Genomic DNA, 23,852 nt, shown 5'->3' on the forward strand with positions numbered 1-23,852 from the left:
ACCTATTCCAGCGGCTCATCCCTACCACTAATTATATAGCAAGTGGCCCCCCGAGATTTGTTCCTACTCAAACCCAGAACACGTATGCCTCTCTGTATATATATATATATATAATGGTTTTCAAACAACCCTGATATTTATTAATGAAGTAATTTAATCCTTATCTTCCAAAGATGGTACGCAAATTACCTCGCAATAATTTACTTCAAATACTGCGGGAAAATAGGAACCATGAACATTAAATCGTAATTATAATAAAATTTATGGACGACATTGGCAAGTTAATCACTTTTAATAGCCATATATCTTCGAATTTGTATTTATTCGAAAGAGGAATAATGCTACCTTCTATTATTTGACATATCAAAAAATGCGTAAATCTATTAATATATGACTGTCTTGTATAACTGTTTTGTAATGATGTTAATATATTAAAAAAGATCAACAATTTGAAATGCGCTATTTCGTAACAAAAAGAGAGAAAGTATACAGTTGTAAAATTCGTCTTCAATCATTTTTTCCTTTATTTACTACTAATATTTTCAATTATGGCTCTGTAGCTGACAAAGATCTTCATGCCATTACATTACACATCATCCTTGAAATTCCCCTAAAATCAGTTATGCATGCTTCTAACGTTTCAATCATATTTAATGCCGTGGCCAACCACGCCTATAGCATTGTTGCAGGGTCTCAATATCTAATCCTCCTGATTGCACATTTAAAACTTCACGAATCATATGTATTCAGGCTCACTATGTTATAACAGATGATCAATACATTGCCAACAACATTGATACGAAATGTATAGGGGTAAAAACAGTAAAAAAAATCTCCCATTGACTTTAATGCTAATCTGTGTCTTGAATTAAATTTATACCTGATTTACCTTTAGAAATGTGGTCATTTACATGGCCTTGTTTACAAACACTAGATTCGAACTTAATTCTTTTACTGACCCACATTACTTTTTAAACTTGTAGTAAAAATAATTAGTACATTAAACTTTTTTCTTTTATTTAACTCTAGTTTTCATCCATCTATACAAAAATATTTATTACAAACACGATATACCAATCAGAAGAGCACAGGACTTAAGTTTTATACAGAAAGCTCTCCCCCAAATGGGCGGTCCCTGATGACGTATATTTATTTACTGAATTTATCCCTATGGCTCAAACTGATGAAAGAATTAAGTGCATAAAAATTGTATATCTTATTCGTGTTAAATATAAATTTTATCAGTTATATGTGATTTTGAATGAAGTATTAAATGAAGTGATTACTTTGACTTATATATGAATATATAAAAGGAAAATCCATGCTAAATATCCAAGACATCTTGCAGTAAAAGAGGGGCAAAAGATATCAGAGGGAAAGAACAGTTAAACTCGCAGATCGAAAATAAACTGGCAACGTCTTGGCTAAAAAATAAAGAGACAAATAATATTACACAAGACACAACTTATAGAAAACTGAAGACTAAGCAACACGAACCCCACCAAAACCTGGTGTGATCTCATGTGCTTCGGAAGGGTTAGCCGATTCTGCTCCACATGTGGCACCCATCGTGTTGCTCAGGTTATTGCAAACACGGTAAATAGTCGAATTCGATAGGTCACCATCGTGGGCGAAAAGGGAATTCATTTGTAGTTACGACATAAAGAACATATCTGATATCATCTTGGTCAATATTCGCAATTATCATATACTTACTAGACTAAATAACATATGAATTTTACTGTATGATAATAGCATTAAATTAACGTAAACTCCATATTTTTCAAATTGGTGCTTAGCGGTCTGATATGAAAAGTTTATCACATGCTTCGATTGTTATTACATATCTTTCCGTAACGTTATCGCATGGCATTCCGTTGATACTCGGCAAATTCCGGAAAATACACCTCAATGCTACGTTTTCAGTGAAAAAACATTACAAAGTAGCAAACAAAACACTTATTTGGGTAATGGAAAGTATATTGTGTAAAATAATTAAAAAAACAAAACAAAAAAACAAATCAAAACAAAAAAAAAGTATTAAATAAATGCATTTTTAAAAGTTTCAAACTTTATTTAGAAAATTACTTTAAAAAATTTTGACCTTTCCAAACAGTGTTCATTATGTATATTGTTGAATTATTTATTTTGTCGATTCGTCCAAATTAAAATGTTTTTCTTCTCTGGTGAAGCATATGATAGAAAGATTTCATATCGACTGTACTAAATTTGGGGTCCGACGTCCGTGAACTTTCCAATATTTGAACTTCTATATTGGAGCCGCGTAAAAGGATCAATATATGATTTGTTTCTCCATTGTTGAAGCATATGATAAAAAGATCATAACATGTCATTTTTCATATCTCATGTATTATCAGACTTCGTTCATTATCAGCCCTCGAGCCATGCGGCTCTTGGGTTGATATTGAACCTAGGGCTGATAATACATGTGATATGAAAAATACCATGTAATGATCTGATATTATTTCAGCGTAGGCGGTAATGGCAACGTTTTTCTTCTGTAGCTCAGTCCACATCGTAAACTTGGACATGTATTATAGCTTGTTTCGGATCAGAGACATTTTCACAAAATTTATGTGGTTAATTTTCGGGGTACGAATAGTTATCAAAGGTACCAGGTTTATAACTTAGTACGCCATACGCGCGTTTCGTCAACATAAGACCTATCGGTGACGCTCATATCAAAATATTTATAAATCCAAACAAGTACAAAGTTGGAGAGCATTGAGAACCAAAATTCCAAAAAGTTCTGCCAAATACGGCTAAGGTAATCTATGCCTTGGATAAGAAAATCCTTAGTTTTTTCGAAAAATTCAAAGTTTTGTAAACAGGAAATTTATAAAAATGACCACATTATTGATATTCATGTCAACACCGAAGTGTTGACTACTAGGCTGGTGATACCCTCGGGGACGAAACGTCCACCAGCAGTGACATTGACCCAGTGGCGTAAATGGTTATCAAAGGTACCAGGATTATAATTTGGTACGCCAGACGCTAGTTTTGTCTACATAATACTCATCAGTGACGCTCATATCAAAATATTTATAAAGCCAAAACAATTACGAATGTGATTACTTTTCTTGTAAATTAGCATACCCCGAAAATCCTTTCGTGATGCAGGTTCTCGTGGTAAAAATTCCTTTTTTAACACAAGAAGTTCTTTGAAAGTTTAATACTTTGAACACATTTAATAGCTCCATACTTTTATCACATTTATTATATATCCCTCTTCTTTCAAAATCAACACAAATGGTTAACCTGTCTTGTTTGTTCTTTCATTTATTTGTATTGTAGTCCTTTTATTTTAATGTTATATTTAACATTGCCATAACAGCACAATGTTTGGCTTGCCACAAAACCAGGTTCAACCCACCATTTTTTTTTTTAAATGGCCGTTGTTATCTTATAGATCGTTTCTGTTTGTGTTGCATTGTCTTATAGTTGATGTGTTTCCGTCGGTTTTAGTCTGTAACCCGGATTTGTTTTCTCTTAATCGATTTATGACTTTCGAACAGCGGTATTCTACTGTTGCTTTTATTTACCATAATTATGCAGCTCTCTGTTCATTGATATACAGTAACTACTGATCTACGTTTATATTTATAATGACTAGTCCTTTGAACAATATTTGTATCCTCATAACGTTCTAAGCTAGAACGTTAGCCTCTATTCTCATGTTATCTTCACTTTTTATAAAAAAAAGTGTAACTTATATATATTTTTTTCAAGCAGTAATTCCAATTGAATATATGTTGGCTACCTTAAGCTTGTTCATGTCAATTTTCAGTTGCAGGGTCAACAATTGAGTGCTTCATTTAAAATCTGATCATTCGAATCTTTGATAGATGACTACCCCCGAAACTTATAGAGTTGAATCATTCTATTCCGACCACACACAATTCTAACAATATTTATATGTGGCTGAACATGGAAATAAATATTGTTATTGAAAGGATGATTTAATCACATCATTGGTTCTTTTTCTGCCAGATATTTTAACTTTGAGTGATGCATTTCATTGAATATGACACGTAAACATCGTGCTGTTTTGACATTCAAATCTCTCCTTCAATTGTATGTAGTAAGTACAATTTTGTGGGGGAAAGGCTTTTTCAATCGTTTCAAATTATTTTTGTCTTAAAAACACAAAATCTGCGACGTTTGAATAGGAAACTATAACAATGTAAGCATATGTAAGGCTTCAATTTTCACATTGATATTCATTGGTTTAATAACTTCCTTGTTAGCAGAAAATTATATTCCATCAAGAAAGGAAATGCAAGCCCTGGGATATTGTTTAAACTGCATGGGATGCAATCTATTTAAAAGTGCTTCTTGAATTTTGCCACATATACGTGTAGAAATAAAAAAAAAGAGTCATAATGTTTAAATTTATAACAGACAAGTAATTTTATACTGTCAGATAAATAGAGAAGAAAACGTACATGAAAATACATGATTTATTTAAATAACTTAGCCGGATTCAACCACATATCATGTCGGGAAAAAACTGACAACATAAAAAGATTAAAAGACTATCAACAGTATACGTATTCTTTATAGGAAACAAACAAAACATAGCAACATGAACCCAATCATAAACCGGAGGGGAATAGGTTTGAGGGGTTCGTGATGCGTTTAATACGTTATTCCGTTTTATTAAATACTATTTTGCCGAGTCTGTTTATCTGCATTCTCATTTCTCTTCATTTGTCAACAACTACATTATATTTTTTTCGAAAAAAAGTAAATAATTTGAAACATTTCAAATCATTGTGTTTTCTTTTTTCTTTTTATGTTTCTTCATTTTCAATCAAATGTTTGATTTTATATAAACAAGAAACCATTCGGCAATCCTCGGAAGATGAGGGTACGGAATCGGCTGGGTTGAGACGAATGACAAGAAACATGTGAAGCAAACAAAAAGTAAGTGTAAAGAGTATTTTTATAAAAATTTGTAACACAATTTAATTAATTGAATTCTTGATCGGTCTTTATAAGTTGAGAATGCAAAAAGATACAACAAAAATACCGTACTTAAATGTTTATTAAAATTGAAATACGACCCATTAAGACTGATCTGATTCGATCATTTGAATAAAATAATTCGTAAAGGTTACCAATTCAAAGTTGTTAGATCTTTGCATGTTATCTTTAACGGTTCTTCATCGTGAAACTTTTTTTTTTTATTATTAAAACTTTAAACATAACTATATATATTGGAAGAACTTTGGCCTTATTCGCAAACATTACTGAACAACCATTTATTGTCGAAATGCGCAGATGGTGTATCAACATTGGTATCGTTAATATGGTTAATACCACTTGTACGATACCTCTGCTGGTGGACTGTTGTTTACCAAGGGCATCACCAGTCCAGAAGCCAGTCCTGTCATGGAAATACGAATATAGTTTCATCAGAATTTGCTGTCATAAATGTTTTGACATTATTTTAAATCAAGGAATATATATCTCCCTCACTCAAAGCTCTGTTTCCGTATCTGGATTTGGCTTGGTTTCTTGTCTCTTGTTTTTGTTTGAATCGTTTACCATATGTTTATTATATTTTTGATACTTAAATACTTTGCCCTTCAGCATCACACAGGACATTTATTGTCGAAAGTCACATCTGGTACGGTTAAAAGTATTGCAACATTTTGTGAAGGAAGTTAATTTGTGTTTTGTACATTTATCTGTCTTTCATATAGTTTAGAATGATGCATATATTTGAAAATGTGAAAAATAGTCCTTTCTTTGAAAAAAAAAACAATTGCGACCAAGATGCTTTTGCGTATATTAAGTATTATATTTTTTAAAGAGGAATTTCAGTGAAAAGATACATCAAAGATGTCAGCTTATGGTATAACTTTTAATGGCAAATTGATTTCCGGATTTCCGGTATTACGCCACACTCATTGATCGACATAAACGAGAAAAGAAAGGCATTAATGTGACAACGACAAATGGAACACAAATTTTCAGTAACAGTCAATTAAATCGTAAGTCAACCGTAAAAGTTAGGCATAATCATTTCATATTTACAATTAAGTTTGAATTCCTTGTAAAAGCAATTCACTAATAGTGCGAAAATCATTGATTGGATTACATGCTAAAATTTATCGTATATTGAAATTGAGATACATAGTCTTCCTGTGTATGTGATACCGGCTTGTTGCTACAAAATGTACGAAGCAACCCATGCCAAGAAATCCTCGCTAACAATTCCGGTCGACCTCCTACGGCAGTCATTAGTAGCTAAAGATTTGATTTCTTTCAAGAAATTAATTTATGACCTTCATGTACGTGTCGCTTAGAACACTACCATATACCAAATGGTCAATATTAATCATCCATGTGATTTGCTCTATGGGGTGTTTGCAGAATTTCAACGGAGGCAATTTCTTGGCATGTCTGTGTTAAAAATTCCTAAACTCCAAGATACTATATTCCTGCATCACGTGATTTTTACCACGTGGAGCTTACATTTGAATAAATACTGAATATGGAAAGTGAAACTACAATTCAAAACATAAAGTCCGAAGGCACAAATAAGAAAAAGAAAGGTTTTTTTTTTTGGCAAAGGGTGCCGGTAAATTCTCTCTGTGTTCAAAATATACACGAAATATTTGCCACTGCCCCTTTTCTGTTCTATGAATTCTAACCATGAGTTTTCTATCTGTTACTCCGGCTGCACAAGACACAGTAATAAACGTAAAATGTCAAATAGAACCGATCCAATTGCTCGCAATTACTGAAAGCTAGTAAGAAAATACACAAAAGTAAATAACAACAAAATATATGTTTGCCATATTCAAATATCAATCAGTAAACATCCAACATATCTAGCTATGTTGAAACTAATTAAGATGAATAATCGATGTATTACAATGTAATACCGATAAAAACAACATCCTTCCACGATAAATTGATATTTTTTTAGAATCAAATGTATCCAAAGGAAGTCTATATTGGTCGTATTCCAAAGCACGGGATCATTTGACTACATCACCGTTTGTTATCAGGTTTCTACCGGTACATGCATACTAAAAATCTACAACAATACTATCGAAATCCGAGGCAAATTCATGAGGTTGAAGTCCATTCAAACTGACAAAATCAAAATAGCCAAACTTTCAAACCTTTATATATGTGTATCCATGCAGGGGTTGGGTTAGGGAAAATACGAATATTATTTGTTTGTATTTGCTACCATCAAATGTTTGAACATTATTTTAATTCCAGGAATATAACTCCCTCACGCAAACTCAGATTCCTTGTCTTGGTTTGATTTTACTTAAGGTCCTCTTTGGTTTGATTTGCTCACCATATCTGTCTCATAATTTGGATACTCTAGCATCATCACGATTGATTGCCGAAAAACTCATCTGGTGCATTAAAAGTTGTACCGTTTGTGTTATTGTTTTATTATTGTCTTCAGTAGTTTAGAATATAGAATATATTTGGAAACGTATTATCTTTATTAAGCTTAAATTAAAAGTACGTCAATGTATAAAAATGACCTTTATTTGAAAAAAATAATAATCTGCAAATAAGCTTATTTCAAACACCGAAATACAGGCAACTAACTTGGAAGAGGAACGTAATAAATGTGGCGAGGTTAAGGATGTCTATGAGCGATTTACTTTCTCCTCAGGTGGAAAACGATGTCGTATTTACACCAAAACCAACGAACAAACGATAGAATTAGTTGGAAATGGCTTGACTCATCAGTTTGGGCATAGCTACCGTATTTAATTGATATTCTTTCAAAAAAATAAGTTTGTTTAAATGACGTTCACACGGTCATATTTAACAGCACAGGTTCTTTACACAACATCATCGTAAAAGTTAGGACGTTTATCCCTTTTTGTAAATGTAATTAGTTTCTATCGGTACATGTATACTAACATATCGTTGTTTTTTTCTTATAACTGGATTCTATTCAGAAAAGAACAATAATGCTGTCAGATACTGAATGTGTAAATGTATATAAACTACAAATAACCTTCAATTCAAAATTCAACTAAAATAGACAGAAAAAATGGAATATGTCATAGAGACAACAACCCGACCAAAGAGCAGACAACAGCCGAAGGTCACCAATGGGTCTTCAACGCAGCGCGAAAATCCCGCACCCTAAAGTAGTCCTCAGCTGGCCCCTATCTAAAATTGTGTACTAGTTCAACAATAATGTTACCGTTACGAACGAAAAAAGAACACAAGGGAAATACAGACAATAGGATTTTTTATTACTTTCTATAGGATATTAGTTAGGCTAATTTTAAGTATTTTTGTAAAGTGTTAGGAGTAGATACAGACACCTTTTAAGTATTGTTCTACAGTTTTACTTCTTCCGATCTATACCTACACCTAATAACAGCGGTTGGACCTACCACATTCCTTTAAAAATATATTGATGTTTTCTCTTTATCCTTGATGGATAATGAACTGTTATTGACCGATCATTACTAATTACATCCGTCGGCCGAAGACCGTTCATTAAATCTTAGTGTTGATTTCGATTTCACTTTCTGATATTGGACTATTATTCAAATCAAATTATAAGTATTTTTCACAGATCACATTACTTATTTTTTGTTAGATCGCAGACGTGTTATGATCTGAGTGACCTTACTTTAATACTGATTTGCTTGTGGATATATTGAAACAATAAACAATTTTTTTTCAGCAATTACATTTAAGGGGCACTAGGTGTCAAATTCGTGTTCAACGATTTGATCAAAATTCTCACATTTAATTGATAACCATGTAAACAATCATCCAAATTATAAAAAATCTAAAATAAAAAATTAACAGGGCATAGGCTCGATGATATGTAACATTGTTTTGTGTGTATTTTAGTCTTAACGCCATCTCAATAACTATCGAGTCGACCTCCGAATACCTCATATGGTCATATAAGCGATATAAACATTTAAATATAGATATAAATACAAAGCGAACTTGTACAATTGGATTTTTCTAGGTCTGTTTCATTTCATAGTATAGATTAAAATTATATGTTAATCATCTTTTAACCTGTATAACCTGTATAACTATATAAGAATAATCTGTTTGTGGACCGAATCAGTCAATCAAATTATTAACCTTTATTTCACTTCCAATGTAAACATGTTTTTCAAATAAATTACCGAACACGCACACTGTGTGCGTTATCCATCCCTAGGTAAGGGGTTAAATTGAAGTTCACATGAATACGGAATCAATTAGATCAAATTATTCACTTGCAAGTGAATAATTTATCATCAATGTTTCTTGGCTTATGTTGCACCTTAGATCACCCCAGAGTTTTGTTAGGTTCGTGAAGTTTTTATGTTTTGTTGTGTATACTGTTGTCTTTCTTTTTGATGTTTTAACTTTTTTATCTTGGCATTGTCAATTTCTTTTTGACTTATGAGTTTGAATGAACGTCTTGTATCTTTCATCTCTCTTGAAAATCCTAAACTTATTTTACTTTTACTAATTTTACTAAATTCATGCAATTCCCGCATGTTTCATTTTAACCTTGATTTGTAATTTCAGAATGGATTTATTAAATTTGTAAAACTAATGATGCCTCTAAGCCAAAGCACACATGACACTGCATGTGACAAGCTGATGTAAAAATAACTTTTTCCGGAAAATATTTTCTTTACGGCTATATTTCAAGAAATAAAGCAAAGTTAATTCATGTTTTCGACATCCGGTGTCCTTGTGAAGTATGCAAACATTCGCGTTGGTGTTGATATTTATATATCTTTAAATTGATATCATTTTTTGTGACGTCAATTCTTTTTTATTACGGATGTTATCATACCTTTCTTACAAGCATCTACATGTTAATTTCTCTTTAGTTTCTGAAAATACGTTTATTGTTGTATATATGTTGTATATTCTACACCTTAACCTATTTATATATCTTAAAATACTAATTAATTATTTAACAGTATACAGTTTTATGTTTCTTTGAAGGATCAACCTCAGTCAGAGAGATTAAACATAGTTCCAAGTCTTTAATTAAAATGTTCAAACTCATGATGAGATTTTGGATGATGTTATACAAGTCATTCAATTTGCAATTATTCATTTGTGAATATTTTAGGATGTTCTCTAGCTTCAAAATTTTGCTGTTGAAATTATATCTTCTTTTCTTAAGTGCATGTGTTTCTTATTTTAGCATCTACATTGTAGAATGGTGTTTGGTATATATCATGACCCTTGATTTTGTGACTATGGATTGTTGGATGTGATTTTAAACATATCATATAAAAATCAAATTTTGTATAAATGCCAATTAGAAAACTCTCCATAAGAGAGCAATGCAATTGCAAATGACACGTTAATTTACAGTTATAGATCACCGTACGGCCTTTCCAAATGAGCAAAGTCTATACAGCATAGTAAACTGTGACAAAAAACACGAAATAAAAAATCTAGAACAATTCAAACGAAGAAACTAACGTCCTAATTAATGAACAAAAAATAACGAAAAACAAATATTAACACAGCAGCAATTGACAACAACATGCACCGAATTACAGGCTCCTGACTTGGGACAGACACATACATACCTAACCTGAGACTGTTGTGTAACAGTACAACATGAGAAAGAAATATAAAAACAGTTGAAAAGGCTGCATACTTACAAAAAGTCGACTGCAAATGTATCATGAAATAATAATTTGTTTTGTAATTCCTAATTAGTTTCTCGTCATCTTTGTCATTTTCATGTTTTTCAGCTTTGGTCGTGGTATCAGGTTACTTGTCAACAGATTTTGATATAAGGAGACCTTGTCAATATACGATTAACGCAACATGAAACTCCCTGTGTTGTTCTACAAGGTCTCTAACCCTTTCAAATTGCCTTGAATTAAATATGATGTAAACATGTCTGTTTATGTTCTCTTAGCACGTAATGTTATCCTGGGAGCAATATCTAAATGATTTATCTTAAGTTTCTTATAACAGATTCGTGATACATGATATTTATCAAATCTTTGTTCTCTAAAAAATTCATTATCAAGATTGCTGATTCTTGATTATCATTATCGTTTTGAGGACGTGTTTTTCAGCATTCTTATGAGAACCAATTGTGCTCCTCTTCTCGTCGACTTTGTACATACAGAATAATGACTTTTTTTGTTTCTGATACTGAATTAATCAGCACGAACATCAAATGAATCCGCAAGGTCGAGCTTATATTTGGGCTAATGAAGTCAGTATCAAAAAATAAAATGCAGTTATTATTTTTATCGGCAATTTTACCTTAACCAGTGTTTGTTGTTTGAGAATATGAAATAAATTGAAGTGGTGAGTAAAATTTTTTTTACGAGAAGAAAACGTTGTAATGGTGTTGCGGTTGTATAAATGATGTCGAATGCATTCCATTGATAAGTTGCTACGGATGGACATGCATGCGTGATGCTTGCTGAACTGTTACGTGACGTCTTTGCCTAATATCAGGTATCAGGTTCTTTCCGTGATATAGAACAAATATTAGGCAGGTACATGTAGGTCATAGGCAAATATACATATTCAAGTTATAGTAAGCACAATCCCGTCATCTTTTCCTCTACATTAGCGAATTTGACTTTTTGATGATTTAATTCCGTGTGTAATCTTGAGATAACGTTTACCATTCAAAGCCCTAACCCCAATCACTAACCCTTTTGGTGTGGTTATTATTTCTCAGTCTGAAGCATGTTTTTTTGTCATAACCGTTTATCTTTATGAGATTGAATATCCTTTACGTATATTTCGCCTCTCTTAAACACCATGGATGCGGGACGTAGATATTAAACATCATACCATACAACGTCAAACTAAGGAATAATTAAAACAAAGGCAAAGTGATAGTACTGAAAATATATGTAATATATTGTTTATATAAAATTTATCATAAGTAGAAGTGTTTCTTGCATATTTGTTTATAAGTAATATTTCATTCGTTATTTATCATTAATTGGTGTTTATAACAACACTAAGACAAAGTGGTATAAATGCATATGAGACAACTCTCAACAAGAGAGCAATTGCCCTACAAGTTAACAACTATCGGTCACCATGATTTTAATGATTAATTCCTTTTGCATCTTTTACATAAAATATGTTTAAACTAACATTGAGGAAAACCCATACCACATATAACCCTATAAAAGGACACAGAAAAGACAATTGAAAAACAAGTCAAAAGAGAACCCTTGAAAAGCATAAAACACCCATCTATTAAATATAAGGGCATGCACTACAGTTTCGGTATTTAAAAAAAAGAATAACAAAGAATATATGCGTACCTTTCTTGCTTTTGCAACTGAGTTTGGGTGTTGTATACGGATGTTGATTAAAATACTACAAACCAAGATAGACAAAATAAACATGGAAAAGAAAAGAAGGAAATTACGTGATCTTTAATGAATAAATAAAGATAAGTTTATAGGATAACTTTTTCTGGTATGAAAGCATCTCATGGTTATCTTTTTTCCAGAGGATTCTTTTTCATATGAATTGTTTTACATTTGCCATTTGGAGGCCTTTGATAGCTTACTACGTATGATGGGTTTTTATAACTGTTGCAGTCCGTACAGTGACCTGTAGTTGTTAATTTCTATGTCAGTTGGTAATTATGTTACATCTTCTTATCTTTATAATAACAACTAATAGAAAACTAAGTGCAACTAATAATATGACAAAATCGGTCAGAGTGCCACTCAAAGATAATTGAAAAATCGAGTTCATATATAACAGAACAACCACGTGTCTAGTTATAAAAGACAATAAACTATATATGGATAGCGAGGGTAGTACTTGTAATAAATGTTCAATATTTGCTTCTTATACAAAGTTAATAAAGCGCTAATTGGTCGAGTCTAGTGAATTTTGTAGAACAAACATAGAAGTCATGATTAATTCTGTTTAACACAATCTACGTTAATATTATGTTATTCAATGATTCCAATGAAATATATTCATTTATATATTTTCCGATTTGATGGATGAAATTTAAGCAAATAAAACAGTATTGATGAAAATATCGATTAATAAAACATAGAGTTTTAGGACTTCTCCTATATAATTCTAACTTATAAGATTTGTTGAAAAAATTCAAGTTTACTTACAATAGAATATAAATCAAGAAAATATTTCATTAATGTTTTCCTATGTCGGTATTTCTTGTTGTGCTACTAGTTCCAAATTGAATAAACATGTATTCAGTTATCAGTTATGTAATACTATGCATTTTGTTTTTATTTATCATATATAGTATTTGCATATATGTTATACATATATTACATATCTTTGTTCTCATGTGAATTATTTGCTTAAAGTAATAAAAGAATCGAAAACGTACATGTTTGCATTTTTAAAACCATATTACAGTGTAACAATTAAAAATTGACACCTCAGTTAATAATGAGAGAAGACAATTATATAATAAGAATAGATGTGACCAACAAAATCTTATTTTTAAATTAAAAAGATATAATGCAGTTCAGCAAAAGGAAATTTATTCTAATTTTAAAAGTTAACCAATTATTTTGTTTTTGACGTATGTGAAGCATGTTACGACATGTCGTTCGTATATATCACTATCGGAAATTTCATTAACCTTCATGTTCTTAACTTGTACGTGATATATTATTTATAGCAAGTCATTTCTTTTGAACACAATTTCAATAACGTATGGCATCGAGAGGAAATTGTGGTTTTATATTAAGGCAGAAAAAAGTTAATGTTGAGCATGTTTGTTTACTGTCATGATAAGAATGCCTAGGCAATGCAAATGGTAAATAACGTATCCATTTTCTACATCAAAAATGTCAAACAAGCTTTTCATTTTGAGGGCTTTTATAGCTGAAAATGCAGTATGGGCTTTGCTCACTGTTGAAGGCCGTACGGTGACCTATAGGTGTTAATTTCTGTGTCATTTGGTCTCTTGTGGAGAGTTGTCTCATTGGCAATCCTACCACATCTTCTTTTGTTATATTTTGGATACATATATATCATTGTTATGATTCCAGACAGAAATGTTTTATATATACTGAAATGCATACGGGTGTATTTTGTAGTATACATTCCAATACCACTATTACTGATGTTTTGTTATACATTGTTTTTAAACAAGTTCCCATTCCTGTTTTTCATAAAGATTGGCATTTAAACTCTATCACATATCCCACATATCCACTAATATAAGTGATACTAGAAAACACTCGCGAAATCAAAATAAAAATTTGTTGTAGAAAATGTTTAAAGTCATTTAAATTTACAACATTTCTGTTAGAAAAGTTGTTAAACTAATCAAAGAAAAATTAAAAAGTGTGTCATAAGCTTTTTATAATTCTCATTTTGGAATCACCTATTTCAGATTCCCTGTTTACGCATTAAATACATCTCATCCCCACAATAAACCATTATTTGGCCACCTACTTAGTACCTGGTACTACGGAACAGTGTCCATTTGAAAACAAAAAAGATAAATTTGAAAGGCAGTCGGCTTTGACAAATTGACTATAAAACGTTTTTCTACATTTTTTTCTTACACTATGACAATCACGTAACAATTCATCGACTGACCTAAAAGACAATTATAGAAAAGATGAATTTTATAATAGCAATATTGACTATCTTATTGAATCACAATTTAAGGCATCTGGTCGGCGTCTAAATCATTTCATAATTGATGAATGACAAAATATTATTTCATAATAGGAATTAAATCTTTTGAACGATTTTTCATCGTAAAGTGTTTGCATAAAATGAATGTTGTGGTAAATAAATGTTTATAATGAATAGATCTATAACTGAAACTTACAATCACATTGACGGTATCAATTTTCCTGCACCAGATGCGCATTTCGACAATACATGTCTCTTCAGTGATGCTCGTGGCCAAAATATTTGCAATCCAAAGCTTACATAAACGGTGAATAGCTTTAATCCAAAAGGTCCAAAAAGTATAGCCAAATAATATAGACCTCTTCGTAATTCATTGCTATTTGTGATACCATGGTTTAAGTACTTATTTATTGGTTATTTATATGTGTAACGTAACGGTACCCAAATTGCACCGAGTACCCAAATTGCACCTATTTAGCAAAACTAGCAGCGAAAATCTTACAAGATTTCATAGAGACTAAACAATTTGTATTTTTATGATTTGATACTAAGCACATCTTTCAACATATGTAAAACTATTTAGATATGCACAAAACGTTCACAGTATTTATCAACAGATGAAGTATTTACTGAAAAAGCAAAACGTTATCTTTTTAAAATGAGCAAATACAATATGTTACAAGTATCCATTTAAAAAAATAATGAAGAGTAAGCATGGACTAATATCCAATTGTTCAAAATATTTGAAGAAATCAAACAAAAGCTCTGTTATTAGACTTTTGACGATGTGAATTTATGCATGGATGCAATTTGGGTACTCCTCATTTCAGAATCATTGATGGTTTGGAGGTCAGTTTAGACCAATTTTTCTATGATTCCATATGGAATAAAAATCAAATTGGTGTACATTTATAATAAAGAAGGATACGGCTACAAAATAAACACAGAATGGACATTTATGTCTTTATCATAAAAAACGTAGACGAAAAAATTGTCAAAATAGGTGCAATTTGGGTACCGTCACGTTTCGTCTATGTGTTTTTAATTGCCAAGTATTTCGATTTGGCTTTCATAAAATGATTACACAATCAGAAATGGAGAAACAAGTGTTCTTTGAAGAATAAAAACATTAAAAAAAAATTCTTCTAAATTTCAACTTTCTATTAAAAGACATGTACTCTATCTCATGTTCACTAACTTCCACCAAACACCCATCCTCGTCACTCTCTCTGTCGATCGAACGCATATTATCCCTTTTGTTTACTCAATTTCCTTCTCACAAACGTTATTTCTGGTTCACTGAATAACTGACATTTTCCCGCTCCTGCTCAAATACACATTCTCATTCACGTACTGACAACCACTCTTTCTCTCTCGTTCACCTACCCACGCGTTCAGTCACTCACGAGTTCACTCCTCGAGAATCAATTTTCTTTTAAATGAAATCAGAACAAAATTATGCCTCGTTCACACGAACATTTAATTCGAATTGAATTTGAAACGAATGCGAATCGAATTCGCTAATCGCGTTCACACACTCTTCTTTTTTTAATTCGAAATACGCTTTTCTTAATACGAATTAAAAGTTAACGTCGTTTGGACAGTAAAGCGAATTTGATGCACATTGCAATTCAAATTAGAATTGACGTTAGAACGTAAACGTTGCGAATGCGAACTAAACTAATTCGAATTAGTTAATGGTAATCGAATTCGAATTACGTGTGAACTCAGCATAAAACTTTCTATCTACTTCTAGGAGCAAAATTTTTGTTCTTTATGTTTAGAAAATTAAAGTTAAAAAACAACACCACAATTCGAACAAAGAACCAGTAATTCACTCAAAAGACGGCACGCAACACCAAATACAACAAACAAAGCAATAAACAAAATCATAAACAATGACTTTGCATATCCCTACTAGTTTAGTCACAAAATGTGGCACAATAGTGATATTATTCCCCATCTTAGATACCTACCATCATCTGACTACCAAATCTTATACTAGCAATATTGTTGTACACCTGTTGCTATAGATATAAACTGACTGTGAATCTGTCAAGATGTGTTATATATATACATCTTGAAATTTATACGCTAACTGTTCATTTGTAAAGATATATATCAATTGTATTTATCTATCTTTTCATATATACAGTTTATATACATTTTCACGGATATAGTTTATTTGCATCTCAACGGATCAACATTTAATTTTCAAATACAGTTTTACAGATATATACACTCTGCTGTTTATAAGTCAGATTAAAAAATAGTTTACAAAATAGAATGAACTATGCTTTCTGTGTAATTATTGCGAAATTGTTTGCTCCCACAAGATCTTTTGTTTCATGTATAGTTTGTTTACACTATGTGTTACTAATTTTGCTATGTTTTAACAGATCGCATAATATACACTCCTTTTCTTAAAGATAATCATATGCAAAGAAATAACTAAATCAAATTAAATTTTGCTTGACCTACGTCAACATTTTTAGTTAAGATCTCCTTGATTAGTACAAACTCAGCAACTATAATATACTTTGAAGCCACATATATATACTTTAAAGTACATTCATCATCGATCTGCCGAGACGACCTTTTTTCAAGATATAGGAGACGCAAGATTGAATTAACATATCAAATTGATGTAATGCTTTCAATACGAATCTTAGTTCTTTATCGATAATACATCAATTATTTTATCGTGTGCAATGTTATACGAATGTATACAATTTTTTTCTCTGTAGATATTGAGCAAAATATTTGTATGAAAGTTGTTCATAATATTAATTGCGTCTGAGTTATTTTTATTCTAACAAATAACTACATGATAGAACTGATATCGTATATTGCCAAAAGAATAACATTATCTGTTTCGCATTTATTTAGTACAACTCTATGATTGCATTTGATTTGATTTATTTTGCTTTTCTTTGAAGTCGTTGTGTGTCCAAGCTCTTATTTACCTCTGGTGCAGTTGGTATGACATGTTTTAACAGTAATTAATTTACCTCAGTCATCATATAAAATAAGTTCACAATATTTTCGATACTTTGCAAAGTACAAGCTTTGAACTATTGGACCGGTCGAAAATTTACAACTTTTGGACCTGGGTGAAACTATTTGACCGCAAGCGTCATTATATTTCGCGGAATTTTAAAATGCAGCTACGTTATAGGAGGATTTTGAAAATAACGCGGAAGTAACGACGTCGTGTTTTACCTATTGCATCTAGTATAGGGTTGACGCCAGAACAAGACGTAGCCTTAGCATTTGACCATAAGTAAACGTTATGGTTTGGTTTCTTCATTTTAATATTACGATAGTTGATTCATCATCTCCATGTATTTTCTGCTGGCTTTTTCGATATAATAAAACACTTATTGACTAGATATTTGCAGAATAGTAAGTTTATTGTCCCTCGGATACAACTATTGCCCTCAGCTACAACTCAGGACAATAGTTTCTTCTCGGGAACGTTTTATAACCGTTCACAAATATATATATACTTCATAACTGCTTCAATTTAGTTGAACTTGTTTATGACCGCCATAGCAGAACAATATTAAATAGGACTATATTAGATGCTGCAAAACATAATTTGCCTTATAATTAAACTCATCATAGATACCAGGACTAAATTTAGTGTATACACCAGACGCGCGTTTCGTCTACAAAGACTCATCAGTGACGCTCGAATCCAAAAAAGTTAAAAAGGTCAAATAAAGTACGAAGTTGACGAGCATTGAGGACCAAAATTCCTAAAAGTTTTGCCAAATACAGCTAAGGTAATCTATGCCTGAGGTAGAAAAGCCTTAGTATTTCAAAAAATTCAAAATTTTGTAAACAGTAAATTTATAAATATAACCATATCAAAGACAATTCATGTCAGCACAGCACAAACAGTGCTGACTACTGGGCTTGTGATACCCTCGGGGAAATAAATCTCCACCAGCAGTGGCATCGACCCAGTGGTTGTAAATAAACTCATTATAGATACCAGGACTAAATGTAGAATATACGCCAGATGCGCGTTTCATCTACAAAGACTCATCAGTGACGCTCGAATCCAAAAAAGTTAAAAAGGCCAAATTAAGTACGAAGTTGACGAGCATTGAATATAATTTCATAATATTAATATACAGTGGAGATCATTTCTAACCTCTCATTAGAACTGTCAGAATATCTGTCATAAAACTGTTCTAGCCTGTCCTAGAACAGTTCTACCTAGAACAGTTCTACCCTAGAACTGTTCTAGGTAGAAATGTCAGAATCAGTTCTAGGTAGAACTGACTAAATCAGTTCTAGGTAGAACTGTCAGGATCAGTTCTAGGGTAGAACTGTCTAAATCAGTTCTAGGTAGAACTGTCCAAATCAGTTCTAACCGTAGAACTGTCAGCAGAGCTGACTAAATCAGTCAGGACTGTAGAAAAGTTCTAAATGACGTCACTGCAGTAAGGGCACTTTAGAATTTAGCAGAAATAAATCACTTCCAATTACTTTGCTATAGCAGATTTTCTATATTTTCTACTGATCATACGTTACATGTACAAATATCGAAGTGAATAGAAGGTTATCCAACTCATCGGAGAAATATTTTTATAAGATTGCATAGGAAACATCATTGTTTACGTTTCTTCGTTCCCCGTTTTTAACAGTCTCTTCATAATATAACTCTGCATTTAATTAATGGAATTTTAATCGTAATTTACCTTGTTTGCCTTGGATTTACATTCATTTAAGATTCTGTTTTGACAAATGTTCAAACGAAAATTGTACATTGGATGAATTATGGGATATTAATGAAAAAAGTGTTGTATTATAACGTAAAAAAACTATATACATTTGCACCACCTCGTTAATTTAGCCAGACTTATCCACAACGATTATAAAATGATATCAGGGAGTCTGGAACTCAGAAAAATATACTCATCTTACATGAATGAAACATTTGCCCCTGGACGTTCGGCTACAAACAAAATCATGCATTTTTCTTTGCCTTCTTCAAATTATATTAACAGTTTACTATTCCAAGAAGAGTACTTCCCATACATGTACTTTTTATTTAAAAATAAAGTATATGAATCAGTCATGTGAGTGTTGGATGATGCTGTAAAATAGTTTTGTTAAAAAAAACCATTACAAACCTGAGACTACTATATACTACTATATAGTAGTCTAAGCACAAACTAACGGACTTAAAAAGTCACTTTAGTGACGGTTCATTATTATGGATACAGAGAAGAAATAACAGCGCGCAAAATTTTTAGATATGGTATAAATACACCTTATCGCTATTTGTCTGCCATTACTGGATATCACACAGGTTCCCGTAAAAATTTGACGTCATAAAACAAAATATCTGACGCCACAATGGAAAAGTATTTGTTGTATGCTTCAAAAGTTCAAGAGGCCGGGTCAGTCAGGATTAGCAATAAGGTGTTTTGTGTTCCAAAGTTGGTGTCATTTTTATCATACGATCCGTCCTGACATAGAAATATTATTGGTCTACAATGACTGAGGCCATATATATTTACATGATAAGTGTAAATAAGTTCAATTTTGGTTGATGTGGTCAAATAATTTTGTTAAAACGACTCGGTCTGATACATGTATATCGAAACTACTGAAATTTGTTTACAATTCAATATTTTGAATAAAAAGAGGACTTGCAGAAAATTGTTGGTACTCTAAATTGATGTGGAAATTTTTGTGTAGCCAATGTGTTACAATATTGCTGTCATTTGAATTATACAATTCATCGTGATATGTAACTATAATAAGTGATTTACTATGCGGCTATATATATATATATATTAAGATTTACATTATAAAGTGTAAATATGGTCAGTTTTGGTTGATGGTGTCACATATGGTCAGTTTTGGTTGATGCTGTCAAATATAAAAAAGAAGATGTCGTATGATTGCCAATGAGACAACTATCCACAAAAGACCAAAATCACACAGACATTAACAACTATAGGTCACCGTACGGCCTTCAACAATGAGCAAAGCCCATACTGCATAGTAAGCTATAAATATGGTCAGTTTTCATGGTTTTGGGTGATGCGGACAAATAATTTTGTTATATCCATGAGTCAGTCTGAGATATCAAAACTACTTAAATTAGTTTACGATTCAAAATTTTGATTAAAAAGAGGACATGCTGGCACTATAAACTGATGCGAGCATAATTTTGTTTTTCAATATTGCTTTCATTTATAATTAACAATCCATCCTGCTATAAAAATATAAGCTCGTGCAATATAAAATTCTACTCGGAACAATATTCCCCAATATTCATGCAATAACCCTATAATATAGATCATTTGTATAATCATGATTATACACTCCATCCTTACCGTATAAAAACGACTGATATTTGTTTATGATTCAATATTTAGGATCAAGGGAGGGGGTCCAGGAGTTGGAACCCCAATTTTTTTTTACAGCAATGCATTTGAATGAGAGCATTTAGTTGGACCCCACCCCCCCCCCCCCCACCCCCCCCCCCCCCCAGCCTTTTAAAAATGGCTGGATCTGTCCCTGCATGCTGGCACTATAAATTGATGCGAACAATTTTTTTTCCAAAATTGCTGTAACTTGTATATATTTATTACAGTCCCTCTAGACCTAAAATTAAAACTGAAGTACTGTGCAGCTATATAGATGTGCAGAAAGAAAAAGCAAATAATGGCAGTTTAGACTGATGCGGTCAAAAAATTTTTGTTAAACAGGTCATCCGAGGTATGAAAACTACTCGTAAACTGATATTATATTGGTTAATGAGGTCCGATAATTTTTTTATGTGATAACGAGCCATCCTGACTCTCGGAATAACAAATGTAAAACGTTATCAAAAGTACCAGGATTATAATATTTTCAATAATGCCCCCCCCCCTAATACTAACGGCCTAATTTATGTACAAAAAATGAAAGAAAAACAAATAACTTATGTGACACATCAACAAAAGAAAAATCACTGAATTACATGATCCTGACTTGGAACAGGCACATACATGCAGAATATGGCGTGGTTAACAGGTTAAACATGTTCTCTTGCCGATTATAAATCTGAAATAAAACCGGCAAAATAGCAAAACTCTATATAATTTAAATCGCTTTTTTACCCAAGCCTTTATATTAAGGCAAAGAATTCTTAAAACTTATAAATCAACTCTATCCGTAGAATTTATAAATCAATTTAAGCCGTAGAATTTATTAATCGATTTTAGCCGTAGAACTTATAAATCAATTCTGGCCGTAGAATTTATAAAAATCAATTCTAGCCGTAGAATTAGAAATCAATTCTAACCGTAGAACTGTTCTAGAAGTAGAACTGACCAAATATTTGGTCAGTTCTAGCTAGAACTGTCTAAAACTGTTCTAGGGTAGAAGTGTCAGGATCAGTTCTAGGTAGAACTGACCAAATCAGTTCTAGCTAGAACAGTTCTAACCTAGAACTGACTAAAATGTGTCAGGCTGACAGTTCTACGTACTGTTCTAGAACAGTTCTCCTGACAGATTTAATGAGAGGTTAGAAGTGATCTCCACTGTAGCTACACGTTACTAATTTGTAACATCCCAAAGACTAAAGCCTAATAACTACAAAAGAGGGGCGAAAGATACCGGAGGAGCAGTCAAACTCATAAATCGAAAGAAAAAAAATGACATTGCCATGGCTAAACATCAAAAAGACAAACAGACAAAAAATAGTACAAAAGCAACAACCCGTGAAGCTACCCAGTACCTCTAAGTATGACATCCATTGTCACCGAACTAGCGCACAAATGTTTAGAGGTCAGGTGAGGACCACCTCCGGTTGCAGGATTTTCTCGCTGCATTGACAAACTTTTGGTGATGTTCGGCTGTTGTCTGTTTTATGACCGGGTTGTTGTCTCTTTGACATATTCCCAATTTCTGGCTAAATTATAACCTATAATTAACTGAAACTATTCAAGGGTTGGGTTAGGCTCGAATAATTCGACGTAAAAATCATGTAACACATGCTTGTAGTTGAAAAAAAAACAGATTTAGCATGTTCTTCATCTAGCAACGACCTTCACTTAAACCTCTGCGTTTGGTTGTCTAGACAAGAGTCTCAGAGCTATTTCATGTCGAATACTGCGCTTTGTCTTTGAGATTTAGAACGATGATAAAACTATATTTCTTTTAAGAAGCTATGTGCGTAAAAGTATTTTGATTTCGTCTTATGATGTTTATCTTCAAAACGAGACCATTGAGTTTGCATTATACAGTTTTATGCACAATGTATAAATATTACGTAAGATTGATTAAATCACACAAACAAAGATATTTATTGTACGAGAGACATCAGATTTTGTTAATCAAATAATGCTATTGACAAATATTTTGTGTTATTAACAACTATACATAATATCTTTTATTAAATTCCTTTTTTAGTATAACAAAGGAGGGGTTTGAGATTCGAATGAGTAATGATGATGAAGTTTGCATAACATGATGAAATGCAGAATTAAGATAGACGCATTTCGTGTCGTCATTTTAATTGTTATATAATAGTTCATTTCTGTGTGTGTTACATTTTAATGTTGTGTTTCTGTTGAGTTGTAGTTCTCCTCTTATATTTGATGTGTTTCCTACAGTTTTAGTTTTTAATCCGGATTTGTTTTTTTTCTCAATCGATTTATGAATTTCGAACAGTGGTATACTACTGTTGCCTTTATTTCATGCCATACGATCTGACAAATTGAATATTACTAAAATCTTACATGATACATGCTTTTGTAAATATTGATTAGAATATCATTCGTTGAATGCATTAAAAAAAACATTTGAAATGGATGAATGTTTTTTGGTTATAAAGAAAAATTATAAGGAAATATAATAAATACGGGTATGCGTTTTGTTGAAATTTCCGTTCTATCTGAAAAACAATGACATAAGAAAAACTGTTTTAAACGTCCAAATGAATATAAATAGATGTGGTATGATTGCCAAGGAGACATCAAGTGACGAGGAAAAAGCCCAGACATGAAAGAAGTGAAACGACTTAAACGAGAAATCAAATCCCTATTGTGACTGTATTTATCAAAGTTTTCTATCAAACTTTGACAAAGTCTTTTTGTGAGTGGCCATTATCTTGAGTATTGTTGGATACTCACGATACAACATTAAAAACATGATTGAAGAAAAAGGTGGAGTTAAATATATGACTTTGAAAAGAAAAT

Source organism: Mytilus galloprovincialis, chromosome 9, assembly GCF_965363235.1.
Source record: "Mytilus galloprovincialis chromosome 9, xbMytGall1.hap1.1, whole genome shotgun sequence".
NCBI lineage: Eukaryota > Metazoa > Mollusca > Bivalvia > Mytilida > Mytilidae > Mytilus > Mytilus galloprovincialis.